Below are 16,945 nucleotides of genomic sequence, written 5' to 3' on the forward strand. Positions count from 1 at the left end.
CCGTTTTTAGCGAGCAGCGGAACAATAAAAAAGCACTCTCTGACAGAAACTCACTGCGGGTATGCAAATCCCCAGCATGATCATGGCAGATATTCGGATTGCGCGCCTGCTATCCTTCGTATGTACCGGTACGTAGTACGAACATATCTGAGACACGTGATGTGAGTTTTCGCCATCGGAGACCCCATATCAAGAGTACATAACCCCCCACAGTGTGCAACTCCCACATCCCCTGCTGTACTGACAGAATTTCAAGTTGACGTCATTATTTATGACCCAATGCTCCTTGCACCAGTGATTTACAACATGTGTACGGGTGTCGACGCATCACACGTTTTTCTTTGCCATAATTTGCACAGGATCGATCGGCTTCGGTCAACCACAGGTTCCGGATTCGTCTGATAATCCGTGTACAGTGCGCATTATTATTATAGGCTTTTCCGCGTTGGCATCGCCAAGCCAGCTTGGCTAGCCTTGGCATAAGCTGCTCCATGATGATGAGACGAAACAATGAATGAATATACCATCTAGGACAGAACCAAGGTTGAGGGTATTTTTGAAGGAAGCTGCAAGTTATGTTGAGGAACACAAAGTCGCAAACGGTACGAAAGTAAACTGCAAGTTTACTTTCGTACAGTGCGCATTGCATCATCAAAATGACGTCAACTTGAAATTCTGTCGGGACAGCACCCATAGTGGAGTTTCACACTCTGGGGGAGGGGGGGGGGGGGTTATGTACTCTTGCCCATATGCAGAGTTGCACACTCTTGGGGAGGGTTTTTTTTATACTGTCGTGGACATGGAAATCCTGTAGTACATCTAGCTGCCCCAGGCCGCTGGCCATGCAGCCGTGGGTAAGTGGGTAAAGCAGTAAACACATGCTGCAGCGCGCTGGTCGCATCGGATCAAGCGCTGCTCTGTACGCGCTGAGGGCGCCGGCCCCGGTCAATTGGCTGGATTTCCAAGTCCACGACAGTCCTCTTTCTGGTACGTAGGTACACGTCAGACCTCTCAAACTGACAAACAGCCAGTGGACTCTGGAAATCGGTCGCCGAGTTCAGTTTTCTTCCTCCGAGAAATTGTTGTGTATCTAAAAGAAACCATGTCGAAGGAACCAGTCGAGATCGGACTGGACTTTGTTCTATACTATGTATGGAAGGAAGATATATTACCTTTGCTATCAATTCGCGACATCTTTCAGCTCTGTGCGGCTAACAGACGCATCCGACAGCTGTTGCTGAACGAGTGCACGTTTAGACATCTATGCCACGTAAGTGCTTATTGACGGAGTTTGTATGCTTGTCTGTTCGGAGAAGTTAGGTTCAAATAGAGTCAGTAATCAGTATCATCTAAAGGGTGCTGTTTTATCACTACCAACAGTTCTGTGGAGAAAAAACACACTTCAGGCTCTTTTTCAGCATCTTGGGAGTTTCCACGAGTATACTTTGAAGCCTTCTTGTCAGGTGAAAAATGGGCAAAAGCAAAGGAACAAGAACAGTGGATTAGGTACAGTAGAGAGTGGATCAAACAGCGCGAAGAAGAAGCTAGCTAAATCCAAAAAACCGAAATGTGTGGCCTATGCGCATAGAACTACTGACACAAAGGTGCAAGTGCGTGAAAACCTAACGGGCTTGACATGTAGGGCACATAATTCTTTATGTCGTTTGGTTGTGCAACAAACCTTCCACTCGGAAAACCTACAAGAAAGTACCACTTCTTGCTCCATGTCCAGTTTTTCGGGGAATTTCCCCCCTCATCAGTTGAGTTTGAGTAGGCTAATGAACGTTGTGCTCCCAGAAGTGCTCTCCGAGCCTAAACATCTCCAGCAGTACCTACAGGTGCACTCCGTGTCAAGGGTTACAAACACCTTGCGAACTCCAGACATCAGCGTGACTCAGTGTTGCCCAATCAGCAGGAAACCGCTAGCTCCCAGGTAGGGCAGCAACACACAATTCCTAGCAGACCATCTGGTAAAAGCAGAGCGATCGCTCTCGCGCCCCTTCGCTCTCCTTATTTTCTTTTAGGGCGCACTTTTCATCGCACGCCTTGAAAATTTAGAGCGCATCCGCATCACTATGAAGTTCTGAAAATACTCAATTATTCGTAACTCGACTTTCCCTGAACGGTATCGAGTAATCGAAAGATGTATTCACATTAGTAAGTTCTCAGCTGTCTGCTCCAACAAATCGGAAGTCGATCTGAGGTCCAATAGTGGAGGTACGGCACTCGCAAGGTATTTTACGTACCGTTGCAAATTTTCACTTCCACACACATAATTTTGATATAAAGGATTTCCCTCTGTTGCGTGACAGTCCGGGCATGCATAGACCTGTGTACGTGTGACGCCAGGCACAGGTCTTAAGCCGTCAGCTACAGAACAAAGCCTCAAACTAAAGGAGCGCTCTACGATGAATAGTACAAAACACCATGGATCTTACTTCTTAGCGAATTGTCTCAATTTCCCATTGCGTTTGTCATTTTCCCTGAAGAAGGGAAACTAAAGTTGTGGTCCGAACAGCTTTCATTTGTAGTGCGTTGTGCGATTTTCCAGAACGAATTTGGCAGCTATTGGGTATTGAATCCGATTGGGGTATGGCAAGATGTTGGAAAAAAAACCGTATTGTGCTCACCTTGGATAGAAAAGGCGAGCAACTTTTTTTTTGGGGGGGGGAGGGTGGTGGGGACTGCTCTCCTACCACTCTCCTTGAGAGGATAGCGAGAGTGATTGTTCACTCTCCTGGATGTTTCTTACACGAAGGTTTGATTCCAAATGATATTTGTGACTGGCACAATGTATTTTTATAGCATAGAAAAGTACCAAGGAACTGAAAATTGCGCCGTAACGTGCACTAACACGACCAGTTACTTGGCAATCAGCTCTTGTGATAATACTGAACGACACTGACCTACGATATTGACGGTCTGTAACTAGCTGGATCCAGCTCTAGTTTGTTTTGGATGCACACTCCAACAGCCTTCACACTTGAAAAGCTCCAAGATAATAGTGATAGCATAGGAGGGGAAGGTGAGCGCAACCAAGACAAAGGCCAAGCTGAAAGTCTCAGCTGTGAAGGAGGTTGGCGGATGTACATGTACATGTACATGAAGAAGTGAGATGCAAACGCGCTAAAATACATTTTGCCAATTTTTCTGTATGACCCAAAATCTGCTGAAATCTCTCCCATTTCGCTCAGATTTTGCAGGTAGGCTTCTTTCGGGGTATAAAGCAATCATGCAAACGGATTTGTTGCGCAACTCACGGACACCTTGGAACTGTGGTACCACCTAGAAGTGGGCCCAAAATACGACTAAATTTAAGGATCAAAACGAGCGCTGGTACAGCGTACACAATGGAACTAAGAAAAAAAACACCACCATGAAAACATTACCTCACCTCAACAAACTTCATATCACCAGCACACCGAGCCGCCATGGCTACATGCCTGGAAAGCAATGACTTTCATCTCCAGATACATGTATCACTAAATTGCAACAAAAAAAATAAAAAAGCAAAAACATCTGCGAAATACCTGGGTGGTGTAATCGACAATGACCTCTATGCGGCAGCCACATATCAGCCATGTCACACGCAAGATCGGGCCAGTAATTGGACAGCTATGGCGACACGGCAGATCCCTGAGCCTAAGAGCACGCCAAGTCTGGTATGTCAGCATGATACAGGCTCACCTGTCCTATGGATCCAACTGTTTCTTCTCCAGTCTTTCAAAGCAGCTCCTGGATAAACTCCACCGCCTGTCAAAATCCGGTGTCAGAGCGCCCCTGCCGCAAAGGACTCTGGTCCCGACTGCCCCCTTCTCGAGCTACTGGGTGTGCCAAGCTTGCCACAGCTTCTCTTCCAGAAGCTTGCCATCTTCGTTTTCAAATGTTTAAATGACAAGACAAGTCCCCTGTTAAAGAATCTGTTAGTGCCAATCAACGACCCTGCCACACCTCAGCTGACGACGACACGGGGTCAAGTGTCAAGCCTGCTGAGAGTTCTGTTCTTCCCTTGTCCTGCTGGACGTCGTTCAATTCAGTTTGTTGGCAGCATTCTGTGGAATGCTCTCCCAGTTGCAGTCCGTACGGAAGGCGATTGGCGGACATTTAAAGCTCTAGGCATGGCTCTCGACTTGCCCAGCCTTCACCCATATTAACGTTTTGTGTACCCAACTTCATTTTGAAATCAATTTTAACAATCCGCATATCTCTCCTCCCCCCTCTCTGTGTCTCTGTCTCTGACACACACACACACACACACACACACACACACACACACACACACACACACACTCTCTTTCTCTCTTTCTCTCTCTCTCTCTCTATCTATCTATTTCTCTCTGTTTGAAATCTTTTATTCTCACGATGGCCTGTGGCCAATAAGAGAAGCTGTTGTTGTTGTTGTTGTTGTTGTTGTTGTTGTTGTTGTTGTTGTTGTTGTTGTTGTTGTTGTTGTTGTTGTTGTTGTTGTTGTTGTTGTTGTTGTTGTTGTTGTTGTTGTTGTTGGTGTTGTTGTTGTTGTTGTTGTTGTTGTTGTTGTTGTTGTTGTTGTTGTTGTTGTTGTTGTTGTTGTTGTTGTTGTTGTTGTTGTTGTTGTTGTTGTTGTTGTTGTTGTTGTTGTTGTTTCAAATCTTTATTCTCACGATAGCCAGTGGCCAATAAGAGATAATAGTGTAAGAAAGGAGAAAGAGTGAGGAAGAATTGGGTGGGCAGGGCCTAGGGGTTAATGACTACTTAAGTGTACGGGCAGGGGTGGTCGCCACACGAGCATACAGAGTTGCGTACTTAAGTGTAAGGGCAGGGGTGGTCGCTACACGAGCATACAGAGTTGTGCAACAGCAGGGATATCTCGGATTTGAAGGGAGTACGAGAAGGGATTTCGCGAAGCTGGGTGGGCAGGCAATTTTAGTTGCCTGCCCACCCAGCTTCGCGAAATCCCTCCATTCTCCCCTGTACAAGGCCCTTCATTACTTTAAAAAGTAATGAAGGGCCTTGTACAGGGGAGAATGGAGACAGCGGTCAGTACGCGGAGTTGGCAAGTGCCAAGTACGAGAGCGACGTAAATTATACGAAGGTTGCACGTTGCTAGCAGTATGCAGCGAGAGTATATGTGGTGGGGCATAATTGTGGCGCAGAGAATGCGCGAAGAGTATATGTTTAACTTTAAAGCGTGAAAATAATGTTGGCCATTTGATGCGATGCAAAAGGTGGGAGTGTTCTAAGTGTGTGTAAAGGGGAAGGTGGAGACATATTCTGGCGGCTTTCAGCTGGAGTCGTTCTAGCCTGTCAAGGGAAGTGTGGGACAACGGTGTGAGAGCATTGCTCGCATATGAGAATATAGGCAGTATGTATGTCTGATAGATGTGAGATAAAGAATCACTGGTGAGTGTAGACCTTAGTCTAAAAAGAATATTGAAAGACTTGAGTGATTTTTTGACTATGTATTCAACATGCTCCGTCCAACGGAGGTCATGCTGAAAGATTATTCCGAGGTGTTTGTGTTTTTGTGCTACGGTAAGCGGACTATTCCTGAGGGTGATCTGGGGTAGCTGTTCAGGGGGCGGTTATTGTGGTAGAACGGGAGGATGACTGTTTTCTTTGTGTTAACCAGCAGGTGCCATCTTTGAAGCCAGTCTCCAGCTGCTGTGACACTCTGTTGTAGGTTTCGGGTGCAGTCTTGAAGAGTTCTCGCTATGGAAATCAGAGCGGTGTCATCTGCAAACTGGCTACAGGTGGTGCTGGGATTCTCACATGCGTGTGGAAGGTCTATGGTGTAGACGAGGAATAGAAGCGGCCCAAGAACAGATCCCTGAGGGACGCCGGCAGGGATCTCGAGGAAAGGCGATAGGTCGCCATCCACCTGGACCCTTTGCCGACGCCCCAACAGGTACCGTCGGAACCACTCCGGGGCGGTGCCCTGGACACCATAGTGGGAGAGTTTTGCTAGAAGGCCTGCATGCCACACACGATCGAAGGCCTTGCTTAGATCGAAAAAGCAGGCATTGACGTGTTTCCCGTCGTCTCTCGCAGTGGAAAGGGTATGGACGAGACGGGCGAGCTGCTGCTCAGTGCCGTCTTTCTCGCGGAATCCGGACTGCTGGTTGGGCAGGTGGGGTGTGATGTGCTTGTAGAGGAGTTGATGTGCAATTTTTTCTTGGATTTTTGATGTAGTGCTCAAGAGAGAGATGGGTCTATAATTTGTTGGTTGGGTTGGGTCACCCGGCTTGGGTACTGGAGTAATGGTGGCATCTTTCCACTCCTATGGGATTTCTCCAGTTTGGAACGATAGATTAAAGAGGGACGATAACGACGGTGCAAGTTCCTTCGCTGCTTCTTTGAGCAGGCGGTTTGGAATAGAGTCAAACCCGGGGCTTTTGTTGGTATCAACTCGGCGGAGGAGTTTTTCGACCTCAGCTTGGGAAGTCGAGATTTCTTGAAGGGGACTGAGGATGTCAGGGGTGGTGTTGATGGCTGGAGTTTGCTCATCCGCATTGGCCACGGACAGCTTGCTCTGTGAAATGAAGAATTCGTTGAGGGCAGCGGCTTTTTGTGCTGGTGTCGTTGCAGGAGTTGCTTGGCTGACGAGTTCGGGTATGCGTTGTTTTGTAGCTGTAGTTAGGTGCTTCATGAGGCGGTGTAGGGAAGTAGAGGAGGCTGCTGAGTTGTTTACGAAATCCGATTTAGCACGACGCAGGAGGGAGGTGACACGGTTTCTTTGGGCAGTGAACGTGTTCCAGTCGTCAGGCGAGCGTGAGTGAAGGTATATTCTGTGTTTTCTGTGCTTATCCTTGATCTCTTTCAAGAGGCCCTTTGATATCCATGGTCGTGCTGGCACGTTCTTCCTGTCCCAAGGGTTGTTGTTGTTGTTGTTGTTGTTGTTGTTGTTGTTGTTGTTGTTGTTGTTGTTGTTGTTGTTGTTGTTGTTGTTGTTGTTGTTGTTGTTGTTGTTGTTGCTGCTCCTGTTGCTGTCGTTGTTGTTGCTGTTGCTGTTGGTCATTTTGTGACAGCTTGTACAATTCCCTTGTCCAGGTAGTATAGCCGTCTCTCTCCTCTTTCTCTCTATCTCCTTCTCTCTCTCTCTCTCCCTATCTCTCTTGTTGTTCTTGCTGCTGTGGTGTTCCCGATGCTGTTGTTGTTGGTCTTTTTTTGTTGTCGCTGTCGCTGTTACTGTTGCTGTTGCCGTTGCTGTTGTTGTTGGTCATGTTGTAAGAGCTTGGACAATTCACTTGTCTAGGCAATAAAGCAGCCTCTCTCTCTATATCTCTCTCTCTATCTATCTACAGTCAACTTCGCTAATAACGACTGCGGATATAACGACAATTCGCGAATAACGACCAAATGTCCATGCCCAGAGCAAAGACCCATCTAACTGTATACATTTAACTTTGGATATAACGACTATCTGAATAACGACAATTCGCGTATAGCGACATGCTTTTAGTGCCCCCAGGTCATATTCACTGCTTGAATAACGACTTTCTGGGCTTTTGACAGCTATTTCAAGTACCTGTCATGCAGAAGTACCAGAACCTATGGTGATGGATATAAAGGCAAGGCACACATGCAAGAAAATACAGCCAAGGGGGGGGGGGGCTTTTTCTTCCTTTTTTATGTTGGCTTCAAAATTGTTGGATTTACCAGCACACCTACATGACATGTATATGTATACAATGTACAGTGCGTATCGGTTATAGCGTGGTCGTGTAAAAGAATATACCGGCACTGCCTACAAGAATGAACGCTCATGTTTTCATAATCATAACATGGATTTCAAGTGCACATTTATTCTTACAAGCAATTTTATCCCATAGTAGAATATATCGGTCCTAAGAATGGACTTTGTGTCCCGAAACATGCCAGATTAGTACAAAGTGTATCGCCTGTAGTAATAACATCTGTCCAATTCCGTTCTGATCTGACTCTCGTTGCGTCGTAATGCTGCAGATTCCAATGTTGTGGTCATGTAACCCATGTTGCATAGCCACATGGTAAGCCTATGGGACTATGACCAGCCACATGCACAGAAGTACTGCGTTGCATGTACGATGATCTTCCTGCCCATGCGCACATGCATATGATATGCCACACTTGATTTATCGTGTGTAAGAAATATCGGAAATAAGAATAGAAAGTCGTTTTTCAAACACCCACGCTATAACCGATACCTACTGTACATGTAGTTGTACATGATTGTACAGTAATCATCATACATGTACATGTCTCTGGCCCTGTAGATGGCTCAAAAAGGCATATTTTTCAATTGATTTCCCTTGCATATTGAATTTTTAGTTCCTTTCACTGCAATATGAAAATAAAGTACACATTGACATAGAGCAAGAAAAGAGCTTCATTTTGATATGCATGTCATACTATACAAAACATGGGTTCACATACATTCAAATGGGACTTCGGTTATAAGGACACTTCGCGAATAAGGACACTTTTCTGATGCCCCGCCGAATGTCGTTATTGGCGAAGTTGACTGTATCTATCTATCTCTCCTCTCGCATCATGCATGCGTCAGACTCTCATGGAATTTTCTCTTATAACATTGCATGCTTCACAATCTCATGTAATATTTATTTCCTTTCTTCGTCTTTTTGTGAGAGCTTGGACAATCCACTTGTCCAGGCAAGAAGGCAGCAATGCCAGTTCATTCTAGCGAAGTAAAATAAAATATACCAACCAACCAACCAACCAAATTGCATCGCTAAGATAGGCAAATTTCAACTGCCATAACGGAAACCATTTACAGTGTCTATTTTCCTGAATCATGGATAGTAAGACAGTGGGCTATCTCCACTACCAACCAGGACATGTCTTGTAAAAAGTGCTCCACGTCTTCTGGGAATAAATAAAAAGGAATACATGGATGGAGCTTTCTCCTTTTTGAACCGAAGGTCAACAAAAATGCTGTACGGGATCCTGTGAACACGTGCCACGCGTACTACTATACGCGTACGGCCACTGCCACTGCCAGCGGCGCTTACCGGCTTTGCCGCGTATCATGGATTGCTACGATAGATTTTAGTGGGAAGTATCGCGTTTTGCAAACAAATATTGTACGCCCGGGAATCAGCTCACTGAAATGAGTGCTTCAGCTCGTATCGGTATCTCACCTATATTCTATTTTGGCACTTATCGGGTTATGCATCTGAACTCTTCACATGCATGTCGATGACGATACTGGCAAGACCATTAGACACTACGGTCAAACCACGATTCAAGGACGCATAGCAGCATACCACACAACCCGTGTGGCACTAAGGATTCAAAGATCAATTGGAGGGGAAACTAAGTCACCATGAAGTACAGTCCACTTTGCTAATAAAGACTGCGCAGTGCGGATATAACGACAAGTCGTGAATAACGACAAAATGTCCATGCCCAGAGCAAAGTCCCACATAACTGTATTACATACAGTACATGCATTATTTAAACAAACGGCGAGGAGACAACAATTTGATAACCGCAATCAGTAATACAAGTTGGATCGACATTTGTGTACACTGTATTCATGTAATGTAAAACTGTGGAGACAATGTGCAATAAAACGATGAAAGTGTGAAGAAATTGTGTAGAGAAAAAAAGGGATTCAAACAAGTTTTCGTACAACACTCATCAGGAATCTTCGTTGTACTAAAGGACACTGAAAACAAAATTGAACTATTATAGAAAATCTAAGTTAGAGAAATAACACTAAGAACAACAGCAGTGAAATTTACAAGTGTGAATTTTAACAATGAAAGCGAGAGCAATAACGAAGGTGTGTAGCAACACTAAACTTGCAACTGAAAAATGAACAAAGAAGAGAAAAAAGAAGGAAGGACAACAAATAGCAGCAGTACATTACACCTAGAACATTAACGGCCAAGCTTGGCCGCACCAAACATGACACTTTACTTGAACAATTTTGACCCAATTATACTATCTTTCTGTATACACAAATTAGGCTTATACAGACGCTGACAGATGGCTTCCATAACTTTTAACTGTAGTCCATAACCATGACGACCACGGCACAATACAGTGAAAGAAGAGTCGGAATACGAATTGCAACAATCAGGACTAGCCAACAGATGATTTTACACTGAAGACTTGCTACCACGAAACCTACGCGCAACACTAACATTCTCACTGGCACTCTCACGATCACTACAATCGTCACTCTCCGACTCATTGCTCCTTTCACCGTCCGTCCCATCATCCGCTTCCTCTGCGCTCTCTCTGTTATCCCGCTTGACTTGGTGCATTGAACGGGACTCGGCCGTCACCCTGCTGTCACGTCCCTCCTTACGCCCTTGTCCGTTGAGTGCGTAGCTTCTGTTGTAGTTGGCTGTTGATCGTCTTGGTCTTTCAATAGTGGGCTTGGATGGTGGATTAGTTGTGGTTGCTGTAGATTGCATTGTTGGTGATGGTGTGGGAGCTGCTGATACGCAAGGTGGGTCTTTTTGGGTTGGCAATTGTAGTGGTAACGCCACTGCCGGTGTTGCTCGCGGTCTGTCACTGGCAAGCTCCACCGCCGCAAGAGCCGACGGCGGAGGATCAGGAGGAGGCAGTGGGACCGGGACCGCAAGCGGCACCACCCCAGCCAAAGCCGCCGGGGGCACCGACGATTGAACCACCGACGGCAGTAGCAAAGGCGGCGACACAAGCCGGCCCGATGAGCCACCACGACCACCCTCCTCCAGCACCGCCACCAGCGACGGCGGAGCAAGCACAGTCTGTGAGCCAGGATCCGCAAGTTGTCTAGGTAACGGTTGTTTTCTAGGTCGCCCTCGCTTCGGTCTTTGTTGTTGTGCGCAAGGTGGAAGTATGTGACGTGGTGTGCGTTGTTTGATGCGTGCGTCCAGGTGCTGAACAGTCCTACCAACATACCGACTTGCGCATTGTCCGCATTCAAAGCATGCATTATTATTATTTTTATTTTTATTATAGACAACACCTCATGCCATGAAAAGAAAATCAGCCGGTACGGGAGATGTAGGTGTTAACCAACCATGGTGAATAAAATAATTGAAGAAGACAAGTAATGGTCAAAACGGAGAAGCATGGGAGAGACAGGCTATGGTGAATCATAATAAGACTTCGGGTGTACATATAAGGACATTTCGCGACTAGGGGCACTTTTCTGATACCCCGCTCAGTGTCGATATAATTATTACACAAAGTTGATTGTGTGCGAAACCGAATGCCTCAGTTAAAAACTGCTAAGCTGCGACTATGTAGATTGATAATAAGAAGCATTTTCACACGATGATCCTTCGCCATATACATGTAGATATGGAAGGCTCATCAGCTTGGCTCTCCAGGATCTGGGTCTATCCTTGCACACCTAATGAAATGTACCGCATTTGGCTTTTGGTATCTCATTTGGAAGATAATTTTATCTATTCACAAGGTCACTCTATAGCCGATACAAACTGTACCTTGCCTCAACGGGATCGAAATGAACTATTCTCTGCTCGCCAATTCTAAGTTCTTCTCTTGAGTCTACATTCTCTTGTATTTGGCTAAAGATTATTCCTTGAATTTACTGGTCGGTGGAGCATGGCAGGCCCCACCAGCACCATTTGTGACTAGAGGATGGAAAGTATGAGCTTTCGAAGCAACACATACATGCCAAACTGTTCTGATGCAGGTCTGCAGGAACGCACAAGTTAATCGTATACTTCAGGTGATTTTCCGCTGTCTTGTTCGTTTGTCCATGCATGCAGCAACGCTATCAGCTAAGTCCTTCTTTGAACACGTCCTACATCAGTGCTGCGAAAAATATCTACATCTCCATCTCCGTAGCTAGCATGGATTCAAACCTGATTTGGGACACATACAAGCTTGCTACCAATGATTTATCCGAACAAGGTCTTCTATCAAACGCGTTCCGAAGGCATATCCTCCAACATAGATCTCGATTTCTTGTCCAATCATCGAGCTTAGCCTGGACGATATGTACAACTTCCGGTCGCGCCATTCAGTGGAACACGCCCGAGTCGTTTGTCCATCGTCAAAAGCTGACCGCAGAAGAAGTTAGCGCCTGGCTGCCGACTCAGATGAAGTCTGTTTTTGGCGAGACACTGGAGAAAGTGATGAGGTTCCTACATGAAGGCTTCGATCCACATGAAGGTTACCAGCAAGCTCTTTTAGATGAGCTGGAGCAAGATATTCCAAAGCTAGTTCCTTACTTGCCCTTGGCGTACCGCTCATGGAGACTTATCGAGCTTGCACACTGCTTCCACAGCGCTGTAGCCAGAGACCCAACCTTGTTCTCAGCGATGAAGTGCGATACAATCAACATAACAGACCATCCGTTCCAAAAGTGTGCATGGACCCATCACCAAGCCCTCCATTGGAAGAATGTATTTGAACTGAGATCTGCATCTGACCTTGACCTATTTTGGACCAGAGCATGTATTGACGTGACTTCTCAACTTGCAGAAGATCACTCATTCATGAAGCTCCTGATCGCGGGAAAGCTTCGGACATCGCAGATGAACGACTACTACAAGGCTGTCACTGAGTACAACAAGGTCTGGAAGGATTTGCCGGAGTCCAGTCGCCCCAGTCTTGCAGTTATACACAATGAGTTGGGAACGTTTCTCCTGTCGTCAACATCAGCTTCGGACTCTAGGAAGGAATTTACGAAAACAGAGTTGTTGAACGCCATCGAAATGTTAGGCAAGAATCTTGTTGGCGAAACAACTCGTAAATCCGATACGGCCATGACCGTCCAGCCGGTCGCGGGTCCATATCATAGAACATCTTGCCGTCCGGCGTCTGTGTTATTACCCATTTCAAACATGCCTGCCTCCTTTTCTCCCTTCGTAGCACCCACTTCTAAACAGTACGACTCTCTTTGAGCGCTTCTTCTCAATCTAAATATAATTCTAAATCTTCCATTTTCTTCCGTGCTTTTTTTCCCCCATGCTTATGCTTTCCTCCCAGTTTGCTGCGCCTGCCATTCCAAGATGCCGAGACCGCTGGTCGGTTGAGCATGGTAGCCCCCACCAGCGCCATCTCACCCCATGCGCCTGTCGGCGAATAGCGTATCTTGCAAAAAAAGGACATTAAAAAGTACCAGTCGTGCGCTGTCTATGGCCTCCCCAGTGTTTTGTTCTTACGTTATTCATTGACTGGGCGTTCTTTGCTTTGTACTACACCCGGCTATCGTGTTAGGCTATTTTCTACTTTATGGTTTCCATTCGCTTCCATGTAATTTTACGACACCGCCCTTTGGTTCTTACGAATTCAAATAGAAACGTACCTACTTATCTATATGAATAAAGTTGTGAACAGTTCCATTCCGGCTGTTCGATAATCCAACAATCTCAGTCTGTCCAGCCTTGCCACCATTCCAAAGCAGGACATCCGCAGTATAGCGTATACAAGGGCAATCGTGTGGGTCCTCTGGACTCAGTAGAGTCAAGTCGAGCGAGCTGCAACTCCCGGAACCGGAAGGCGGGCTCACGCCCTGAAATGGCTACTTCCCGTTGTCTAATCCCCCAGACCAAAATTAATGATAGTAGCCGACTGACCCGAAATTAAAAACAAAACAAAAAATGCAATCGTGTCCCATGTAAATGTGTACAGATGTTTAGATCCGAGGGATGGTTGGACAGCTTGCTGAATCTCTCCTCATCCATGCGCTCTCAGGCGACTACCCTTAGTAACCATGACACACACCTCAGACCTCCGACATGCCCATCGCGGAAGCGATGATAGCGAACAGCTATGTTAGACATAGCAACTTGTCCTGGGATTACACCATTCAACAGCTTGCAAGGCTGATGAATTGACCGCCACTATTTTTAGCCTGGTATCCACCACACAGCTGTTTGAAGTGATTTTTCTGGCCAGTGAATCCCTATTTTTTCATTTTTTCATATTTTTCTACACACACACCACACCACATACTCCGGCGTACACTGGCTGTTGGTAACCACCCAGGAGACACACACACACACACACACCAATAATTCAACGAAGGGTACTTCAGGTTTTGTTACTGATACAATGTATGTAAAATACCTTCTGAAAGCTGTTTCGCGTACTAACGCGGCTCGTCAAATGTGGTGGTGTGCACATAGTGTATTTGATTAGGATAGTAGTAGTAGTAGTAGTAGTAGTAGTAGTAGTAGTAGTAGTAGTAGTAGTAGTAGTAGTAGTAGTAGTAGTAGTAGTAGTAGTAGTAGTAGTAGTAGTAGTAGTAGTAGTAGTAGTAGTAGTAGTAGTAGTAGTAGTAGTAGTAGTAGTAGTAGTAGTAGTAGTAGTAGTAGTAGTAGTAGTAGTAGTAGTAGTAGTAGTAGTAGTAGTAGTAGTAGTAGTAGTAGTAGTAGTAGTAGTAGTAGTAGTAGTAGTAGTAGTAGTAGTAGTAGTAGTAGTAGTAGTAGTAGTAGTAGTAGTAGTAGTAGTAGTAGTAGTAGTAGTAGTAGTAGTAGTAGTAGTAGTAGTAGTAGTAGTAGTAGTAGTAGTAGTAGTAGTAGTAGTAGTAGTAGTAGTAGTAGTAGTAGTAGTAGTAGTAGTAGTAGTAGTAGTAGTAGTAGTAGTAGTAGTAGTAGTAGTAGTAGTAGTAGTAGTAGTAGTAGTAGTAGTAGTAGTAGTAGTAGTAGTAGTAGTAGTAGTAGTAGTAGTAGTAGTAGTAGTAGTAGTAGTAGTAGTAGTAGTAGTAGTAGTAGTAGTAGTAGTAGTAGTAGTAGTAGTAGTAGTAGTAGTAGTAGTAGTAGTAGTAGTAGTAGTAGTAGTAGTAGTAGTAGTAGTAGTAGTAGTAGTAGTAGTAGTAGTAGTAGTAGTAGTAGTAGTAGTAGTAGTAGTAGTAGTAGTAGTAGTAGTAGTAGTAGTAGTAGTAGTAGTAGTAGTAGTAGTAGTAGTAGTAGTAGTAGTAGTAGTAGTAGTAGTAGTAGTAGTAGTAGTAGTAGTAGTAGTAGTAGTAGTAGTAGTAGTAGTAGTAGTAGTAGTAGTAGTGGTAGTAGTGGTAGTAGTGGTAGTAGTGGTAGTAGTGGTAGTAGTGGTAGTAGTGGTAGTAGTGGTAGTAGTAGTAGTAGTAGTAGTAGTAGTAGTAGTAGTAGTAGTAGTAGTAGTAGTAGTAGTAGTAGTAGTAGTAGTAGTAGTAGTAGTAGTAGTAGTAGTAGTAGTAGTAGTAGTAGTAGTAGTAGTAGTAGTAGTAGTAGTAGTAGTAGTAGTAGTAGTAGTAGTAGTAGTAGTAGTAGTAGTAGTAGTAGTAGTAGTAGTAGTAGTAGTAGTAGTAGTAGTAGTAGTAGTAGTAGTAGTAGTAGTAGTAGTAGTAGTAGTAGTAGTAGTAGTAGTAGTAGTAGTAGTAGTAGTAGTAGTAGTAGTAGTAGTAGTAGTAGTAGTAGTAGTAGTAGTAGTAGTAGTAGTAGTAGTAGTAGTAGTAGTAGTAGTAGTAGTAGTAGTAGTAGTAGTAGTAGTAGTAGTAGTAGTAGTAGTAGTAGTAGTAGTAGTAGTAGTAGTAGTAGTAGTAGTAGTAGTAGTAGTAGTAGTAGTAGTAGTAGTAGTAGTAGTAGTAGTAGTAGTAGTAGTAGTAGTAGTAGTAGTAGTAGTAGTAGTAGTAGTAGTAGTAGTAGTAGTAGTAGTAGTAGTAGTAGTAGTAGTAGTAGTAGTAGTAGTAGTAGTAGTAGTAGTAGTAGTAGTAGTAGTAGTAGTAGTAGTAGTAGTAGTAGTAGTAGTAGTAGTAGTAGTAGTAGTAGTAGTAGTAGTAGTAGTAGTAGTAGTAGTAGTAGTAGTAGTAGTAGTAGTAGTAGTAGTAGTAGTAGTAGTAGTAGTAGTAGTAGTAGTAGTAGTAGTAGTAGTAGTAGTAGTAGTAGTAGTAGTAGTAGTAGTAGTAGTAGTAGTAGTAGTAGTAGTAGTAGTAGTAGTAGTAGTAGTAGTAGTAGTAGTAGTAGTAGTAGTAGTAGTAGTAGTAGTAGTAGTAGTAGTAGTAGTAGTAGTAGTAGTAGTAGTAGTAGTAGTAGTAGTAGTAGTAGTAGTAGTAGTAGTAGTAGTAGTAGTAGTAGTAGTAGTAGTAGTAGTAGTAGTAGTAGTAGTAGTAGTAGTAGTAGTAGTAGCAGTAGCAGTAGCAGTAGCAGTAGCAGTAGCAGCAGCAGCAGCAGCAGCAGCAGCAGCAGCAGCAGCAGCAGCAGCAGCAGCAGCAGCAGCAGCAGCAGCAGCAGCAGCAGCAGCAGCAGCAGCAGCAGCAGCAGCAGCAGCAGCAGCAGCAGCAGCAGCAGCAGCAGCAGCAGCAGCAGCAGCAGCAGCAGCAGCAGCAGCAGCAGCAGCAGCAGCAGCAGCAGCAGCAGCAGCAGCAGCAGCAGCAGCAGCAGCAGCAGCAGCAGCAGCAGCAGCAGCAGCAGCAGCAGCAGCAGCAGCAGCAGCAGCAGCAGCAGCAGCAGCAGCAGCAGCAGCAGCAGCAGCAGCAGCAGCAGCAGCAGCAGCAGCAGCAGCAGCAGCAGCAGCAGCAGCAGCAGCAGCAGCAGCAGCAGCAGCAGCAGCAGCAGCAGCAGCAGCAGCAGCAGCAGCAGCAGCAGCAGCAGCAGCAGCAGCAGCAGCAGCAGCAGCAGCAGCAGCAGCAGCAGCAGCAGCAGCAGCAGTAGCAGTAGTAGTAGTAGTAGTAGTAGTAGTAGTAGTAGTAGTAGTAGTAGTAGTAGTAGTAGTAGTAGTAGTAGTAGTAGTAGTAGTAGTAGTAGTAGTCCGGTGTTCTTTTCTTTCTTTGCATCATCATTTTATGTGGTCAATAAAAACACGCTTCCAAGTAGTAGTAGTAGTAGTAGTAGTAGTAGTAGTAGTAGTAGTAGTAGTAGTAGTAGTAGTAGTAGTAGTAGTAGTAGTAGTAGTAGTAGTAGTAGTAGTAGTAGTAGTAGTAGTAGTAGTAGTAGTAGTAGTAGTAGTAGTAGTAGTAGTAGTAGTAGTAGTAGTAGTAGTAGTAGTAGTAGTAGTAGTAGTAGTAGTAGTAGTAGTA

General features: G+C 44.9%; 1 pseudogene; it reads left to right on the forward strand.

The window, feature by feature from the left end:
• The first annotated feature begins 15,789 nt into the window (after positions 1–15,789).
• LOC135812027 (nuclear transcription factor Y subunit beta-like) lies at positions 15,790–16,665 on the forward strand (annotated as a pseudogene).
• The last annotated feature ends 280 nt before the right edge of the window (positions 16,666–16,945 follow it).

This window comes from Sycon ciliatum, chromosome 3 (assembly GCF_964019385.1).
Source record: "Sycon ciliatum chromosome 3, ocSycCili1.1, whole genome shotgun sequence".
NCBI lineage: Eukaryota > Metazoa > Porifera > Calcarea > Leucosolenida > Sycettidae > Sycon > Sycon ciliatum.